General features: G+C 37.3%; 1 protein-coding gene and 1 pseudogene across 1 annotated transcript in view; one reads left to right on the top strand and one right to left on the bottom strand.

Moving 5' to 3' along the window:
- ZSWIM5 (zinc finger SWIM-type containing 5) overlaps positions 1 to 20,234 on the bottom strand; it is a 258,359-nt gene that overhangs the window by 98,342 nt on the left and 139,783 nt on the right. The window lies entirely within an intron of this gene.
- LOC145715648 (large ribosomal subunit protein eL38 pseudogene) lies at positions 17,862 to 18,069 on the top strand (annotated as a pseudogene).

Here is a 20,234-nt window from a genome sequence, read left to right as displayed (position 1 = left end):
AGTTCTAACTGCTTTCCATGTATTAATTAAATAAATCCTCAAAACAAGCCTATAAGATAGGTTCACTTATTATCCCCATTTCAGGTGAAGAGACTGAGGCTTAGAGTGGTAAAGAAACTTTCTAAGATCATACAACCTGTAAGAGGTAGGGTTGGGATTTGACACAGGTAATCTGGCTTTAGAGTCTGGGCTCTTAACTACTATGATATATTGAGTATGACTATGCAGTTTACATTATATACAGAAAACTTTATAAAAGTAATTAGCAAGTACAATTCTACAAAGATGCTAATGACAAGTCAGTAAACTCTGATGTTTGCCTGGTTTCCTGGGCAATTGTACAAGGCAAGTAAAACTGACAAGTGATCTGTGATGCTCTCATAGTTGGAATGAAGATGGACTCATGAACTCATGTGCACAAGACAATGTTTCTGCACAGTGAGTGAATCAATCATCTGCTGAGAGTTCTAAAGGAAAGCACTTCTCAGTACAACCCTCTAACACCATTCAAAGGCTTTGTGTTTCTGAGTGCAAGAAAAGCTCTAGTAAATCTCGGGCAATTAAAACCACTTTGCTCATTGCTCTTTTGATTCATCAGACCCATGAGCAGGTGCTAACGCATGAAAATGAACGTAGTTTCAGCCAATGGCAGAAAAAAAGAGAGCTGTGGTTTACAAAAAGAATAATTTTTCTTATGGTCATTTTAAATGTGTGTGTGTGTACACACACACATATATAAACTAGGTACCTCCTTTGAATGAGAATGCTTTCTTCTTGAATAAACTTGGTTTTGATGAAACTGCATAGTGTAAATTAGACCTTCTCACTTAATTCCTGTCTCCTGGAAGGCTACAGCAGTATATCAGCAGCCACTTTCTCTCCTTTCTGCCACCTAACAAAACAGTAGCCACAAGAAGGCTTAAAACAGTGAAAACGACATCCCCAAAGTAACTAATTTCCTTCCCAGAAAGCCTTATTCAAAAGCTGGATAACTACTACCCAACCAAGAGCACTAGAATGGCTCTGTGGACTCATACTGTGATATAAAGAGCTCAGGAATCAGGGTACTTGAGTTCTAATTCCAGTATACCTCAATTCCTCTTTGCCTCAGTTTCTTAATTATGCTAATAGACATAATACTCATATGCCTATCAGACTCTTGTGAAAGTAATTTGTAAAGAACACATTTCTCAGAGATATCATTCAATAGCCATCCAACTGGCCAGAGCCAGTGCCTATATAAGTTCACAAGAAGCAGATGGCGCCCACACACTGGGTGAGGGTGCAAGAGATTGCAAAGTGAGGAGCAGTATTGTTATTCGGGAATACAAATGATGATGCTCCATTACCCTGAGAGCTACTTGGTTTGTTTGTATTAGAGAGGTCACTCTAAGCTTCTTGGAGCAGCTGAGTAAGCTGGGGGGCCCTTCTTGTGGCCATCTGCTCCCCTCCCAGACTCCTCTGGCAAATCAAGAGGTCTTCCTTGTATTAACCTCTGAAGAGCAGCCACAGGCCCTTGTCAGCACCAGCTTCAGCAGGCAATGGTCTCTACTCTCCATCTGTGCCAGCAACTACAGTTAAAGAACAATGAGGCTTCCCAAACCCAAGCATTCACTAACAGAGATAGCCTTGCATTACCTAGTTTTCCAGTAAGGATCTCTATAAGGAGATTAGGTATCTATTTTAGAAGATTGAGTTATTTTTCTTTTGTAATTTTAGAAATATTTTATTTAGAAAAAAAGCGGGGGGGGGGGGATAATCTGTCTGGAAAATTCACTTAAAAACCTAACATGCAAAAACAAAAACAAACAAAAAAACCTAACATGCATAAAATATAATCACTTCAAAAATAGTAATTTCATCCCCCCACCCCAACCACTCTGTGGAGTCTAAGACTTAGAGCACAAGTTGTCTTGCGCATTGATGGATAACACATCTATTCAGAACTGCAGATCTGATGCCTGCTTCTCAGCTTCTCAGTTCACACTGAACACAGACTAGCAAAAACAAAAAACAAAAAACAAACAAAAAAACCCTCCATACTCCTTAAGTAGTTATCTGCAGAAATAATGTGCATACATAAAAGAAACAATGTGCATACAGTTGCCAAAATGGATGTTGTAGCTAATAACTACCACTTGGGTTATTGACTTGAACAAAGAAAAGGGCAACATATAATTGTAAAATGATTTCAGTTACCCTATTCTAATCAGTAGGCAACATCAATGATGGAAAATAAGAACTAAAAAAAAACTGCTTTTCAAAAGGAAAAGGATACACATAGCTATTTTTGGTCAACCACAATATTGAGTGATCAAATGTTTATTTTCAAGAATCTTCAAAATAGCATCCAGATTTATTTTAAAACATTAAAAAATTGCCCAGATACCTTTTTCCTAGAGGAAAAAAATTTTCCTGGCTACTTTTCCAAGACTGTGTACACTGAATCAAATCATCAGAATACATTGAAATTATACTTAAATGAGTGTGTGTGTGTGTGTGTGTGTGTGTGTGTGTGTCTATGCCAGACACTAACGTTAGTGTCTGGCATACACACACTAATATATGTTAGTGTCTGGCATACCATGTTATTAGTGTTCTGACTATAACTATAGCTAGCTCCCTTATTCCAATATCTAAAGACCCCTCATTTAAGGCTAAATGTAATCAAATTCTTATAGCAATCAAAAGACTCATTTTCAGGCAATCTTAATCCTCATCTTTTCTAAATTCCATGACATTTTATTTCTAACATGGCCTTTTTAATATGGAGATAAATGCATATCCCACATAAAATTCTTTATTTAAAGGTTTCATACACGACTAAGAACACCATTCCTAACATTTATAGCATTTTGGACAAGGCCTCATATTACCCTCTAGCTTTATTCTTTTGTTCCATCTTGCAACTTGACCTGTGTGGGGCAGCAAGAATGTCAAAACAAATTCAATTAGGACAATGCTTTTCATTTTGTTTAGAAACTGGAGCAAAACCATTTTTCTACATTCTAGAGTAACCTGATTCCATACAAACACCAATCAAATAAAAGACATTCTCATTGAGTCTTCACTCAGGGTTCTAAATGCATTCACATCATCCATTGGATCTAAGTTGCAGTTCTTCATAGGAAAAATCTTGTGTCAGCAGCTCTTCTGAATCAAAATTATATTCTTACTGTACAATCCCATTAATTGGCCAGCTACTTGCACCTACTGTTCTTATATGGCTTTTAACTTCTTTGCTGCTCTAACCCCAAAGGCAGGGAATAAATTTGCTAAACAGAATATTTCTCCCCATGTATACTACTTCTTTAGAAAGACTCCCTGAAAACCTATAGAATATCTAAACTATGAATTATGCATTTATGGATTCTCACCCTGTGTGATATAATTTATTTTTCTCTTCTTTAAACTGGCTTAAGGTTGTTTATAAAACAAAACAGTTGTGATCTGAGCTAAAGCTCAATTTATTCTGGCCTGGTCTCAGAATAACATCAGACTAGAACTCAGAAGGTATATATACCAAGGAAACAAAAGCTTTCTTCTGTGAATCATAAAAAGCAGACTTGCTTTTTGAGTATCCTGTAAGAGAAACAAAACAGCTAGATGAAGCTTTCTCCCCTATAATCCAGATCTAGAGCCAAGAGTTCCTCTGTGGTCCTGTAGGGATTCTCAAGACCAGGAATGCTGGTGAAGAACAGGGCTATTTTTGTAGGCAAGGAAGTGCAGAGTCCCAAAGGGGAAACGGAAATACTCTTACCCGAGAGGTAGCAAAAAATAAAAATCTACAAAGTCCATGTAGACCAGAGAAAGAAGTTTCTTTCTCTCAAAGATCTAGGACCACATTGTGGAATCCCAGTCTCTGCACCAAACATTATGCCATATAAAATACTGTTTTCTCATTTAAAACTGGAAGGAAAAAGAAAAATAATCAGGCTATTACCTAGGCAAATAGTGCTAAAATTTAATCACTTGAGAGAATGAATGCTGGAAGGGATACACCTCAGATCAGCAGGGTTACCATATTATTGGTAGCAGCCACAGTGAGTTCTTTTTCTTATTTTTTGTACTCTTGATGGAAGAAAAAAAGTGATTTTCAACCTCAGAATGAATACAATATTCAAACTCCAATTCTAAGTGATAAAATAATTGATTCATTCATTCATCATACATAATTTAAGCCCTTACTGTATGCTAGATACTAAGCTGAGTACTAAGGATACTAAGTTGAGAAGGAACAGTGTCTACTGGTAAACATAGCTTAGAGAATAAATGTTATTGACAAAGATTAGCAGAAAATACAGCAGGCACATCTAGTTTTGGTTGAGTGTCTGTGGCTGGTCTGCAGTTCAGGAAATACTTCCAGAAAGTAGTGATATTTGAGTTAAATCTTGAAAGGGGAGTGGGAGGTGAACAAAAAATTTACATTATTTGACATGCATATGAGAAATGCTATAGAGTGAGATGGAAAGACACAGGTGAAACAACCAATCTAGACTGAAGAGGAAGCCAGGAAAGGGACTCCAGAAGTAGGGAAAGGGGGCAGAATGTCACATGCAAAATAAAAGCCTGGCAGCAAAAATATAGTACAATATGAGATGCAATATAGTATAGTGATTGTATTAGTTTCCTATTGCTGATGTAACAAATTACCACAAACCTGGTGGTTTAAAACAACATAAATATATTATGTGACAGTTCTGGAAGTTAGAAGTCCAAAAAGGGTCTCACTGGGCTGAGATCAAAGGGTTGGCAAGACTGCATTCATCCAAGAGGCTTTAGGGGAAAATCCATTTCCTTGCTTTATCCAGCTTAAAAAAAAATTGTTTTTAAATGTTTATTTTTGAGAGACAGAGAGTGAGCAGGGGAGGGGCAGAGGGAGACACAGATCTGAAGCAGGCTCCAGGCTCTGAGCTGTCAGCACAGAGCCCGACGTGGGGCTCGAACCCACTAACCGTGAGATCATGACCTGAGCCAAGGTTGGACACTTAACTGATTGCGCCACTCAGGTGCCCTGCTTTGTCCAGCTTTTAGAGTTCACCTGTATTCCTTGGCTTGTGGCCCATTCCTCCATCTTCATCATTACTAATGGCTAAATCTCCACTGTATCAATCTGGCACTGAATCACTTTTCTCTCTTTCATTTATAAGGACCCTTGTGGTTGATCAGGACCATCTGGATAATCCAGGATAATCTCCCCATCTCAAGGTCAACTGATTAATAAATTTAATTTCCACAGCAACCTTAATTTCTCCTTGCCATTGTTAACAGAACATAGTCACAGGTTCCAGAGATTAGGATGTGGACATCTCTGGAGAGTTATAATTCTGACTAACACAGTGACTGAGAGTGCACATGCTAGAGTCATACTGCCTGGGTTCATGTTTATCATCTTTATTAATAGTTGTGTGACCTTGAGGAAGTTATGTAACTTCTCTGTACCTCAGTCTCCTTATCTGTAAAATGGGATAATAATAACAGTAACTACCTCATTTTCTACTAGTGAGGAATAAATGGGTTAACATATGTGTAGGGAAAGGGAACAAAACTCTCTTCATGAGACTTCGGCCTTTGATTAAATTTTTAACTATGTTTCCTTGAAAACCTGATAAAGGTATAATGTCAACTATGTTCCTAAGCAATGTTATAGTTAAAAATGACATCTGATTAGGGCCACCTCGGTGTCTCAGTCAGTTAAGCAGCCACTTCTTGATCTCAGCTCAGGTCTTGATTTCAGGGTGGGGAGTTCAAACCCTGAGTTGGGCTCTGCCCTGGGTATGAAGCCTACTTAAAAAAAAAAAAAAAAAAAAAGACACCTGATTGGTAATGATAGGAAGTGTAAATATGTAGTTTTAAGTCAAAACCCAGGGCTACTATGCCTATGTAATTGCCTTAAGAGATATTGGTTCCTGTGGGATATGAGCCTGTTAAGTCAGGGCAACTCTTAGACCTGTCTAATGTGGATCTCATTTCTTTATACATGATTATCACCTAAGAGAATGGGGGCAAAGAATAGCTCCTGAACAGCTGTGTAGACAGCTCTATGAACTTCTATAAAGTTCTCACTGAAGAACAATGCCTGATGCTATCTTGCTAAAGAAGTTTTGGTTCCTGCCCTGTATACTTGGTTATCTTATTTTTTTATTGTGTTAAAATATACATAACATTAAACCATCACATCCATTTTTAAGTGTGCAGTTCAGCGGTATTAAACACACTTGTACAATTGTGCAGACATCACCACCATCCATCCCCAAAACTCATTTCATATTGTAAAACTGAAACTTTATACCTATTAAACAGTAACTCCCCATTCTTCCCTCCTCTAGCTCTTGGCAACCACCATTCTACTTTCTGTTTCTATGATTTTAACTACTCTACGTACCTCATATAAGTAGAATCATACAGCATTTGTCTTTTTGTCATTGGTTTACTTCATTTAGCATAATGTCCTTAAAGTTCATCCATGTTGTAGCATATTACAGAATTTCCTTCCTTTTAAAGGCTGAATAATATTCCATTGTATATATGCACCACATCTTGCTTATCCATTCATCTATCAGTGGACACTTGGGTTACTTCTGTATCTTAGTTTTGTGAGTAATGCCGCTATGAACACGGATGTACAATCTCTTTGAGACTTTTTCAGTTCATTATGGCATATACCCAGAAGTGGAACTGCTGGGTCCTATGGTAATTTCTATTTTAATTTTTTGAGGAAACCCCATACTGTTTTCCACAGTGGCTGTACCATTTTACATTTCTACAAACAGTGCACGGGCTTCCAATTTCTCCACATCCTTGTCAACACCTGTCGTTTTCTCTCTCTTTTTCTTTTTTTTTTAAAAATTTTTTTTAACGTTTATTTATTTTTGAGACAGAGAGAGAGAGAGAGAGAGAGACAGAGCATGAACAGGGGAGGGGCAGAGAGAGGGGGAGACACAGAATCTGAAACAAGCTCCAGGCTCTGAGCTGTCAGCACAGAGCCGGACGCGGGGCTCTAACTCACGGAAAGCGAGATCGTGACCTGAGCCGAAGTCGGCCACTTAACCGACTGAGCCACCCAGGCGCCCCTTCTCTCTCTTTTTCTTATGGTAGCCATTCTAATTAGTATGACATGGGATCTCATTATAGTTTTGATATGCATTTCCGTAATTATTAGTGAGGTTGAATATCTTTTTCATGTACTTATTGGCCATTTGCTTATCTTTTTTGGAAGAAATGTCTATTCAAGTCCTTAACCCATTTTTGAATCAAGGTGTTTGGTCTTTTATAGTTGACATGCAGGAGTCTTTTATATAGTTTTCATATTAATCTCTTACTAGATTTATGATTTGCAAATATTTTCTGTCATTCTGTGGGTTAACTTCTTACTCTGTAGATAGTGTCCTTTGATGAGTGAAAATTTTTGCTTTTCATGAAATCCAATTTCTTTTGTTACCTCTGCCTTCAGCATCATACCCAAGAAATCTTTGTCAAATCTAATCTCATTAAGATTTGTCCCATGCTTTCTTCTAATAGATTTATTGTTTTAGGTCTTACATTTAGGTTCTTGAAACTTTTGAGGTAATTTTTATATATGGTGTTAAGTAAGGGTCTAACTTCATTCTTTTACATGGGGATATCCAGTTTTCCCAGCACCAACTGTTGAAAAGACTGTCCTTTCCCCATTGAATGGTCTTGGTACCTTTGCCCAAAATCATTTAAATAAATAAATAAATAAATAAATAAATAAATAAATAAATAAGTATATGAGGGCTTATTTCTGGGTTCTCTATTCTACTCCACTGTTCCACATGTCTGTCTTTATACTATAAACAGTACACAGTTTTGATTACTGCAGTTTTGTAGTAAAATGTAAAATGTCCTATATAGTTTTAAACAGACTGATGTCAAGTGTGGCCTATTATATAGTCCTGTGAGTCTAAATGTTTAACTGAACCTAAGAAGACACCTGCTGGGTAGAGCAAAGTGTGAAGCTCTTAGAAAGGTGCTGTTACGCGGTATGTGCTATATTAACTGCTAGCTATTACTGTTACATATAAATTGCAAAAAAGAAGGGCTGAAATAATCCTAACATTTACTGAAAAAATATTGGTATTAATAGTAGTATCACCACTACCTCCACCACCAGTACTACTATAATGGAGGCCTGTAAACAGCACTTCAAGCAGTCCTGTATGGATGAAGTGTACAGTGTAAAGAAGAGAATGGTAGAGACGTGCCTGAAGAGGCAGGGAGGGTTGAGACAAAGACAAACAGACAAAGAGTTTTAATTCTCTTCTGAAACCAAGGAAGAACCATTAAAAGATTATTTTAAATAAGGCAATATCATGATCAGATCTCTATTGTAGAAACATCATCCTTATAAAAATGAGGAAAATGGATTGAAAGAGAGAGGCTGGAACAGAAGCAGAGAGATTAGTTAGGAAGTTGTTACAGCTATTTATAGGAAATAAATGATGGTGAAAACTAGGATAGTTTCAAATAATTTCAAAGATTACTTTTTGTTGGTAATACCTACCTCCCCACCCCATCTCTAAAATCTTCGAGGCTGCAGATCTACATTTCCAACTACTTCCTGGACATCTCTTATGGAAGTCACTTAAACTCAACATGTTCTAAACTGAATTCATCATTCTTCCCCTAGAAAGTATGCTCCTCCTGATTTCCCAGATCCTATTACGGAAAACATCTTGGTCAAACCAAAAGAAAGCCAGAGTAGTCATACTTATATCAGACAAACTAGATTTTATTTATTTTTTTTATATATGAAATTTATTGTCAAATTGGTTTCCATACAACACCCAGTGCTCATCCCAAAAGGTGCCCTCCTCAATACCCATCACCCACCCTCCCCTCCCTCCCACCCCCCATCAACCCTCAGTTTGTTCTCAGTTTTTAACAGTCTCTTATGCTTTGGCTCTCTCCCACTCTAACCTCTTTTTTTTTTTTTTTTCCCTTCCCTTCCCCCATGGGTTTCTGTTAAGTTTCTCAGGATCTACATAAGAGTGAAACCATATGGTATCAGACAAACTAGATTTTAAACCAAAGACTGTAACAAGAGATGAAGAAGGGCACCACCATATCATAATTAAGGTGTCTATCCATCAAGAAGTTGTAACAATTGTAAATATTTATGCCCCCAAATTGGAGTTCCCAAATATATAAATCAATTAATAAAAAACATAAAGAAATGCAATGATAATAATATAATAATAGTAGGGGACTTTAACACCACGCTTGTAGCAATGAACAGATCATCTAAGCAGAAAACCAACAAGTAAATAATGGTTTTGAATGACACACTGGACCAGATAGACATAACATATATATCCAGAACATTTCATCCTAAAGCAGCAGAGTACACACTCTTTTCAAGTGTACATGGAACATTCTCCAGAATAGATCACATAGTGGGTCACAATCAGCCTTCAATAAGTACAAAAAGATTGAGATCATCCCATGCATATTTTCTTTCTTTTTTTTTAATATGACATTTATTGTCAAATTGATTTCCATACGACACCCAGTGCTCATCCCAACAGGTGCCCTCCTCAATGCCTATCACCCACTTTCCCCTTCCCCCCACCCCCCATCAACCCTCAGTTTGTTCTCAGTATTTAAGAGTCTCTTATGGTTTGCCTCCTTCCTTCTCTGTAACTCTTTCCCCCCTTCCCCTCTCCCCTGGTCTTCTGTTGAGTTTCTTAGGATCCACATATGAGTGAAAACATATGGTATCTGTCTTTCTCTGCCTGACTTATTTCACATAGCATAACACTCTCCAGTTTCATCCATGTTGCTACAAATGGCCAGATTTCATTCTTTCTCATTGCCAAGTAGTATTCCATGTATGTATAAACCACATCTTCTTTATCCATGTGTCAGTTGATGAACATTTAGGCTCTTTCCATAATTTGGCTATTGTTGAAACTGCTGCTATAAACATTGGGGTACAAGTGCCCCTATGCATCAGCACTCCTGTATCCCTTGGGTAAATTCCTAGCAGTGCTATTGCTGGGTCATAGGGTAGATCTATTTTTAATTTTTTGAGGAACCTCCACACTGTTTTCCAGAGCAGCTGCACCAGTTTGCATTCCCACCAACAGTGCAAGAGGGTTCCCGTTTCTCCATATCCTCTCCAGCATCTATAGTCTCCTGATTTGTTCATTTTAGCTACTCTAACCGGCGTGAGGTGGTATCTCAGTGTAGTTTTGGTTTGTATTTCCCTGATGAGGAGTGACGTTGAGCATCTTTTCATGTGCCTGTTTACCATCTGGATGTCTTCTTTAGAAAAGTGTCTATTCATGTCTTCTGCCCATTTCTTCACTGGATTATTTATTTTTCGGGTGTGGAGTTTGGTGAGTTCTTTATAGATTTTGGATACTAGCCCTTTATCTGATATGTCATTTGGAAATATCTTTTCCCATTCCGTTGGTTGCCTTTTAGTTTTGGTGATTGTTTCCTTTGCAGTGCAGAAGATTTTTATCTTCATGAGGTCCCAATAGTTCATTTTTGCTTTTAATTCCCTTGCCTTTGGAGATGTGTCAAGTAAGAAATTGCTGCAGCTGAGCTCAGAGAGGTTTTTTCCTGCTTTCTCCTCTAGGGTTTGATGGTTTCCTGTCTCACATTTAGGTCCTTTATCCATTTTGAGTTTATTTTTGTGAATGGTGTAAGAAAGTGGTCTAGTTTCATTCTTCTGCATATTGCCGTCCAGTTCTCTGTACCATTTGTTAAAGAGACTGTCTTTTTTCCATTGGATATTCTTTCCTGCTTTGTCAAAGATTAGTTGGCCATACTTTTGTGGGTCTAATTCTGGAGTCTCTATTTTATTCCACTGGTCTACGTGTCTGTTTTTGTGCCAGTACCATGCTGTCTTGATGATTACAGCTTTGTAGTAGAGGCTAAAGTCTGGAATTGTGATGCCTCCTGCTTTGGTTTTCTTCTTCAATATTACTGTGGCTATTCAGGGTCTTTTGTAGTTCTATATAAATTTTAGGATTGCTTGTTCTGGCTTCGAGAAGAATGCTGGTGCAATTTTGATTGCGATTGCATTAAATGTGTAGATTGCTTTGGGTAGTATTGACATTTTAACAATATTTATTCTTCCAATCCATGAGCATAGAATGTTTTTCCATTTCTTTGTATCTTCTTCAATTTCCTTCATAAGCTTTCTATAGTTTTCAACATACAGATCTTTTACATCTTTGGTTAGGTTTATCCCTAGATATTTTATGCTTCTTGGTGCAATTGTGAATGGGATCAGTTTCTTTATTTGTCTTTCTGTTGCTTCATTATTAGTGTGTAAGAATGCAACTGATTTCTGTACATTGATTTTGTATCCTGTGACTTTGCTGAACTCATGTATCAGTTCTAGCAGACTTTTGGTGGAGTCTATCAGATTTTCCATGTATAATATCATGTCATCTGCAAAAAGTGAAAGCTTGACTGCATCGTTGCCAATTTTGATGCCTTTGATTTCCTTTTGTTGTCTGATTGCTGATGCTAGCACTTCCAAAACTATGTGAAACAACAGCGGTGAGAGTGGACATCCCTGTCGTGTTCCTGATCTCAGGGAGAAAGCTCTCAGTTTTTCCCCATTGAAGATGATATTAGCTATGGGCTTTTTATAAATGCCTTTTATGATGTTTAAGTATGTTTCTTCTATCCCAACTTTCTCGAGAGTTTTTATTAAGAAAGGATTCTGAATTTTGTCAAATGCTTTTTCTGTATCAATTGACAGGATCATATGGTTCTTATCTTTTTTTATTATTATTAATGTGATGTATCACATTGATTGATTTGCGAATGTTGACCAGCCCTGCAGCCCAGGAATAAATCCCACTTGATCATGGTGAATAATTCTTTTTATATGCTGTTGAATTCGATTTGCAAGTATCTTGTTGAGAATTTTTGCATCCATATTCATCAGGGATATTGGCCTGTAGTTCTCTTTTCTTGCTGGGTCTCTGTCTGGTTTAGGAATCAAAGTAATACTGGCTTCATAGAATGAGTCTGGAAGTTTTCCTTCCCTTTCTATTTTTTGGAACAGCTTGAGAAGGATAGGTATTATCTCTGCTTTAAATGTCTGGTAGAATTCCCCTGGGAAGTTATCTGGTCCTGGACTCTTATTTGTTGGGAGATTTTTGATAACTGATTCAATTTTTTTGCTGGTTATGGGTCTGTTCAAGTTTTCTATTTCTTCCTGTTTGAGTTTTGGAAGTGTGTGCGTGCTTAGGAATTTGTCCATTTCTTCCAGGTTGTCCAGTTCGTTGGCATATAATTTTTCATAGTATTCCCTGATAGTTGCTTGTATTTCTGAGGGATTGGTTGTAATCATTCCATTTTCATTCATGATTTTATCTATTTGGGTCATCTCCCTTTTCTTTTTGAGAAGCCTGGCTAGAGGCTTATCAATTTTGTTTATTTTTTCAAAAAACCAACTCTTGGTTTCATTGATCTGCTCTACTGTTTTTTTTAGATTCTATATTGTTTATTTCTGTTCTGATCTTTATTATTTCTCTTCTTCTGCTGGGTTTGGGGTGTCTTTGCTGTTCTGCTTTTATTTCCTTTAGGTGTGCTGTTAGATTTTGTATTTGTGATTTTTCTTGTTTCTTGAAATAGGCCTGGATTGCAATGTATTTTCCTCTCAGGACTGCCTTTGCTGCATCCCAAAGCGTTTGGATTGTTGTATTTTCATTTTCATTTGTTTCCACATTTTTAAAATTTCTTCTCTAGTTGCCTGGTTGACCCATTCATTCTTTATTAGGATGTTCTTTCACCTCCTCCATGCTTTTGGAGATTTTCCAGACTTTTTCCTGTGGTTGATTTCAAGTTTCATAGCATTGTGGTCTGAAAGTGTGTATGGTATGATCTCAATTCTTTTATTTTTTTATTAAAAAAATTTGTTTAATGTTTATTTATTTTTGTGAGAGAGACAGAGCACGAGTGGGGGAGGAGCAGAGAGAGAGGGGGACACAGAATCCGAAACAGGCTCCAGGCTCTGAGCTGTCAGCACAGAGACCGACATGGGGCTCGAACTCACAAACTGTGAGATCATGACCTGAGCTGAAGCCAGACACTCAACCAACTGAGCCACCCAGGCGCCTCTGATCTCAATTCTTTATACTTATTAAGGGCTGTTTTGTGACCCAGTATGTGATCTATTTTGGAGAATGTTCCATGTGCACTCGAGAAGAAAGTATATTTTGTTGCTTTGGGAGGTAGAGTTCTAAATATATCTGTTAAGTCCATGTGATCCAATATATCATGCAGGGCTCTTGTTTCTTTATTTATCTCTGTCTAGATGTTCTATCCATTACTCTAAGTGGAATATTAAAGTCTCCTGCAATTACCACATTCTTATCAATAAGGTTGCTTATGTTTGCGAGTAATTGTTTTATATATTTGGGGGCTCCTGAATTCGGTGCATAGACATTTATATTTGTTAGCCCTTCCTGATGGATAGACCCTGTAATTATTATATAATGCCCTTCTTCATCTCTTGTTACAGCCTTTAATTTAAAGTCTAGTTTGTCTGATATAAGTATGGCTACTCCAGCTTTCTTTTGACTTCCAGTAGCATGATAGGTAGTTCTCCATCCCCTCATTTTCAATCTGAAGGTGTCCTCAGGTCTAAAATGAGTCTCTTGTAGACAGCAAATAGATGGGTCTTGTTTTTTTATCCATTCTGATACCCTATGTCTTTTGTTTGGAGCATTTAGTCCATTTACATTCAGTGTTATTACTGAAAGATATGGGTTTAGAGGCATTGTGGTATCGTAGGTTTTGTGCTTGTAGTAGTGTCTCTGGTACTTTGTGGTCCTTGCAACATTTCACTCACAGAGTCCCCCTTAGGATCTCTTGTACAGCTGGTTTAGTGGTGATGAATTCTTTCAGTTTTTGTTTGTTTGGGAAAACCTTTATCTCTCCTTCTGTTCTGAATGACAGACTTGCTGGGTAAAAGATTGTTGGCTGCATATTTTTTCTGTTCATCACATTGAAGATTTCCTGCCATTCCTTTCTGGTCTGCCAAGTTTCAGTAGACAGGTCTGCTACTGCCCTTATGTGTCTACCTTTGTATGTTAAGGCCTGTTTTCCCTAGCTGCTTTCAGAATTCTCTCTTTATCCTTGTATTTTGCCAGTTTCACTATGATATGTCGTGTAGAAGATTGATTCAAGTTACGTCGGAAGGGAGCTCTCTGTGCCTCTTGGATTTCAATGCCTATTTCCTTTCTCAAATCAGGGAAGTTCTCAGCTATAATTTGTTTAAGTACACCTTCAGCCCCTTTCTCTCTCTCTTCTTCTTCTGGAATTCCTATGATACAGATATTGTTCCATTTGATTGCATCACTTAGTTCTCTAATTCTCCCCTTGTACTCCTGGATTTTTTTATTTCCCTTTTTCTCAGCTTCCTCTTTTTCCATAATTTTATCTTCTAATTTACCTATTCTCTCCTTTGCCTCTTCAATCCATGCTGTGGCCACCCCCATTTTATTTTGCACCCCATTTATAGCATTTTTTAATTCATCATGACTTTTTTCTTAGTCCCTTTATCTCTGTAGCAATAGATTCCCTGCTGTCCTCTATGCTTTTTTCAAGCCCAGCGATTAATTTTATGACTATTCCTTTAAATTCTTGTCCTGTTATATTGCTTAAATCGGTTTTAATCAATTCGTTAGCTGTCACTACTTCCTGGAATTTCTTTTGAGGAGAATTCTTCCGTTTCATCATTTTGGCTAATTTTCTGTCCCTTATGCATTTTAAAAGCTTGTTGTGTTCTCTGCACCCGCGAGCACTGCTATATTAAAGGAGAGTCATACGCTGTCCAGGGCCTGGCCCTTCAGGAGATGTTTTTTTGGAGATTGTTACTTGCTCTCTGTTGTTGTGACTTTGGTTATTTTATTACCCTACTCGTAGTAATATTTTGGACCCTCCACCAGGTGTGCTTTGATTTGTTCCTTGGAGTAGCCCTATTTTTTTTTCCAGCTTTCCCATTTTCTTCCTAGTAGATTCAGTCTCTTTTCCTCCCAGGCCTGGTGTTCAAAATCCTTTGGCTTCTATACTTCTTTGTTTGAGAGACACAGGAAGTATGGATTCCCCCTACTTCTCCACCATGTTGGCCCCTCCTCCCCCCATGCATATTTTCAGACCACAATACTATGAAACTTGAAGTCAATCACAAGAAAAAATTTGGAAAGACCACAAATACATAGAGGTTAAAGAACATCCTACTAAAGAATGAATATGTTAACCAGGAAATTAAAGAAGAAATTAAAATACATGGAAGCAAATAAAAATGAAAACAAGACAGTCCAAAATCTTTGGGATGCAGCAAAGGCGGCCCTAAAAGGGAAGTATATTGCAATATAGGCCTACTTCAAGAAGCAAGAAAAGTCTCAAATACACAACTTAATCTTACATCTAAAGGAGCTAGAAAAGGAGCAGCAAATAAAGCCTGAAGGCAGAAGAAGGGAAATAATACAGATTAGAGAAAAAAATAAATGATATAGAAACAACAAAAAAGTAGGACAAATCAACAAAACTAAGAGCTTGTTCTTTAAAAGAATTAATAAAATTGATAACGCCCTAGCCAGACTACCAAAAAGAAAGGAGAAAGGACCCAAATAAATAAAATCATTAACTAAAGAGGAGAGATCACAACCAATGCCACAGAAATACAAATAAATACAAGAGAATATTATGAAAAATTATATGCCAACAAATGGGGAAATCTGGAAGAAATCGATAAATTCCTAGAAACATACAAACTACCAAAACTGAAACAGGAAGAAATACAAAATTTGAACAGATCCATAAACAGCAAAGAAATTGAATCGGTAATCAAAAATCTCCCAACAAACAAAAGTCCAGGGCCGGATGATTCCCAGGGGAATTCTACCAAACATTTATTTATTTAAAAAATTTTTAAAAACATTTGTTTATTTTTGAGAGAGAAACAGAGAGCATGAATGGGGTAGGGGCAGAGACAGAGGGAGACACAGAATCCGAAGTAGGCTCCAGGCTCTGAGCTGTCAGCATAGAGCCTGACGCAGGGCTCGAACTCACAAACCACGAGATCATGACCTGAGCTGAAGTCGGATGCTTAACTGACTGAGCCACCCAAGAGCCCTGATTCTACCAGACATTTAAGAAGAGTTAATACCTAGTCTTCTCAAACTGTTCATAAAAATGCAAATGGAAGGAAACTCCAAACTCATTCTATGAGGCCAGCATTACCTTGATTCCAAAACCAGACAAAGACCCTGCTAGAAAGGAGAATTACAGGCCAATATCCTTGATGAACAGGGGTGCAAAAACTCTCAACAAGATACTAGCAAATTGAATCCAACAGTACATTAGAAGAATTACTCACCATGATCAGTGGGATTTATTCCTGGGCTGCAGGGCTGGTTCAATATTTGCAAATCAATCAACATGTTATATGACATTAGTAAAAGAAAGGATAAGAACCATATAATCCTCTCAATTGATGCAGAAAGAGCATTTGACAAAACACAGCATCCATTCTTGATAAAAACCCTCAACAAAGTGGGTATATATGGAATATACTTCAACATTATAAAGGCTATATATGAAAGACCCACAGCTAATATCATCCTCAACAGGGAAAAATTGAAGAGTTTTTCCTCTATGGTCAGGAACAAGACAGGAATATCAACTCTCAGCATTGTTACTTAACATAGTATGGAAGTCTTAGCCTCAGCAATCAGATAACAAAGAGAAATAAAAGGCATCCAAATTGGCAAGGAAGAAGTCAAACTTTCACTGTTTGCAGACAAATGAAATTCTCTGTAGAAACCCTGAAAGACTCCACCAAAAAATTGCTATAACTAATACATGAATTCAGCAAAGTCACAGAATATAAAATCAATGTATAGAAATCTGTTGTATTTCTATATGCCAATAATAAAGCAATAGAAAAAGAAATCAAGGAATCAATCTCATTTACAATTGCACCAAAACCAGTAAGTTACCTAGGAATAAACCTAACCAAAGAGGTAAAAGATATGTATTCTGAAAACTCTAGAGCACTTATGGAAAAAATTGAAGAGGATACAAAGAAATGAAAAGACATTCCATGCTCATGGATTGGAAGAACAAACACTGTTAAAATGTCTATACTACCCTAAGCAATGTATACATTTAATGCAATCCCTATCAAAATACCACCAGCATTTTTCACAGAGCTAGAACAAACAATCCTAAGATTTGTATGAAATCACAAAATACCCTAAATAGCCAAAGCAATTCTGAAAAAGAAAAGCAAAGTGGGAGGCATCACAATTTCGGACTTCAAACTATACTACAAAGCTGTAGTCATCAAGACAGTGTGGTACTAGCATAAAAATAAACACATAGATCAATGGAACAGCACAGAAAACCCAGAAATGGACCCACAACTATATGATCAACTAATCTTCGACACAGTAGAAAGAATATCCAGTGGAAAAAGTCTCTTCAACAAATGGTGTTGGGAAAACAGGCCAGCAACATGCAGAAGAATGAAACTGGACCACTTTCTTATGCTATACACAAAAATAAATTCAAAACTGATGAAAGCTTTAAGTTTATTTATTTTGAGAGAGAGAGCACATGCACAAGCAGGGTAAGGGCAGAAAGAAGGAGAGAAAAAATCCCAAGCAGGCTCCACTCCACCAGCACAGAGACCAACATGGGGCTCAAACTCACAAACTGTGAGATCATGGGCTGAGCTGAGATCAAGAGTTGGATGCTCAACCGACTGAGTCACCCAGGCACCCCAAAAGTTTTTTTTCCTGTTCTCTCTCTTCTTGCTGCTCGTTGTGCCAGCTATGCACTTCCCTGTGCCCCTCCTCGCCATGTCTCGCAAAATTGAAGAAATCAAGGACTTTCTATTCATGTCCAGGCAAAAGGATGCAAATCCATCAAGATCAAGAAAAATAAGGATAATGTGAAGTTTAAAGTTCAATGAAGCAGACACTGTTGTAACTTGGTCATTACAAAGAGAAGGCAGAGAAACTGAAACAGTCCGTACCCCCAGGTTTGGCAGGGAAGGAGCTGAAATGAACGTGGCACATCGATTTGAACTGTATTAAAAATTTTTAAATAAAAAAAATGGATGAAAGATCTAAAGGTGAGACAAGAAATCTTCAAAATCCTAGAGAAGAACACAGGCAGCAACTTCTTTGACTTCAGCCAGTGCAACTTACTAGACACATTGCCAGAGGCAAGGGAAACAAAAGCAAACATGAACTATTGGGACTTCAACAAGATAAAAAGCTTCTGCACAGTGAATCAAACAATCAACAAAACTAAAAGGCAGCCTATGGAATGGCAGAAGATACTTGCAAATGACATAGCTAATAAAGGGTTAGCATCCAAAATCTATAAACAACTTATCAAGCTCAAATAATCCAGTTAAGAAATAGACAGAAGACATATACGGACACTGTTCTAAGGAAGACATCCAGATGGCTAACAGGCATGTGAAAAGATGCTCAACATCATTCATCATCAGGGAAATACAAACCAAAACCATGATGAGATACCACCTCACACCTGTCAGAATGGCTAAAACTAACAACACAGGAAACAACAGATGTTGGCGAGGATGTGGAGAAAGAGGAGCCCTCTTGCATTATTGGTAGGAATGCAAACTGGTGTAGCCACTCTGGAAAACAGTATGGAGGTTCCTCAAAAAGCAAAATATAGAACTACCCTATGATCCAGCAATTGCACTACTCGGTATTTACCTAAAGGATACAAAAATACAGATTTGGGGGGCACATACACCCCTGTGTTTATAGCATCAGTATCAACAATAGCCAAACTATGGGAAGAGCCCAAATGTCCATCAATGATGAATGCATAAAGAGGAGGTGGTATACATATACAATGGAATATTACTCAACCATCAAAAAGAACGAAGTCTTGCTGTTTGTAATGACGTGGATGGAACTAGAGTGTATCATGCTAAGTCAGTCAGTCAGAGAAAGACAGATACCATATGATTTCACTCATAGGTGGGATTTAAGAAACAAAACAGATGAACATAGGGGAAATGGGAAAAAGAGAGAGAGAGGGAAGCAAACCATAAGAGACTCCTAACAAATAAAAACTGAGGGTTGATGGAGGGAGGTGGGTGGGGGATAGGCTAAATGGGTCATGGGTATTATGGAGGCACTTGTGATGAACACTGGGTATTCTATGCAAGTGATGAATCACTAAATTCTACACTTGACACCAATATTAAACTATATGTTAACTAACTAGAATTTAATTAAAAATTTGAAACAACAGAAAAAAAAAAAAAAGGAAAATATCCTGGCCATTCAATGTTGAACACTGGTCTTATATTCCTTGCCTCCCATATACAAAATTTACAAGCTTTCCAAAAATGGTTCTATAATCCATCTATTCATTCACTTAGCTAAGCAAGCAAATAATCAAATAACATTTTTTGAACAATGTGCTAATATCAAGCAGTGAAGATATATAAATAAGGCACAGTCTTTGCCTGTTTTATAATCTAAAGAGAGAGAGAGGCATGAAGACAAATAGTTATGATACATGGTGGGCAAACAAACAAACAAACAAACAAAAACCCAAAACCCTCCTATGATAGAATTGAGTAAAAATTACAGAAAAATAGCAAAGAGAATGGCAAAAATACCATTTGCATGCTATGTCCTTTTTCATTCTCACCACTATTCTTTAGTTCAGACTCTCATTTCTGCTTATCTAGATTACTATCTCCAATGGTCTATAAGCTAGCCACTCAGGCAGCTATTTAGAAGTAGCTGTCAGTATAATAAAGAGTACAGTACACTTTAAATCAAAATTTGTAAGTCTGCGTCCTGCCACTCACTAGTTGGGTTATCTTAGGCAAGTCCTAATCAGAAAGATAGTCTTTACATCCCACCATCCTTATCTTTAATTATTAATCTGTTTACTTCTAGTCTATTTACTGGGTTACAATGAAGTTTAAATAGAGTGAAAGTGTAAGTAACATGAAGTATATCTGGTTAAAAATACGCTGCAATAGAATAACATCCTAGAAGAAGCAGAACTCCAGACACCAAAATCTCAAATGCAAGAATCACAGGCTTCAGTCCATTCTAGGTATCTACTTATATTAATACCTAGAGGAACAGTTTAAATAAAGATTTTATGAGGACAACTTAAAACTAGTTAAGTAAATTCTTCAATACAGAAAATTAAATGTCCAGATG

This window comes from Panthera onca, chromosome C1 (genome assembly GCF_046562875.1).
Source record: "Panthera onca isolate mPanOnc1 chromosome C1, mPanOnc1 haplotype 2, whole genome shotgun sequence".
In the NCBI taxonomy this organism is placed as follows: Eukaryota; Metazoa; Chordata; class Mammalia; order Carnivora; family Felidae; genus Panthera; species Panthera onca.
This window is presented reverse-complemented; position numbering and strand designations above follow the sequence as displayed.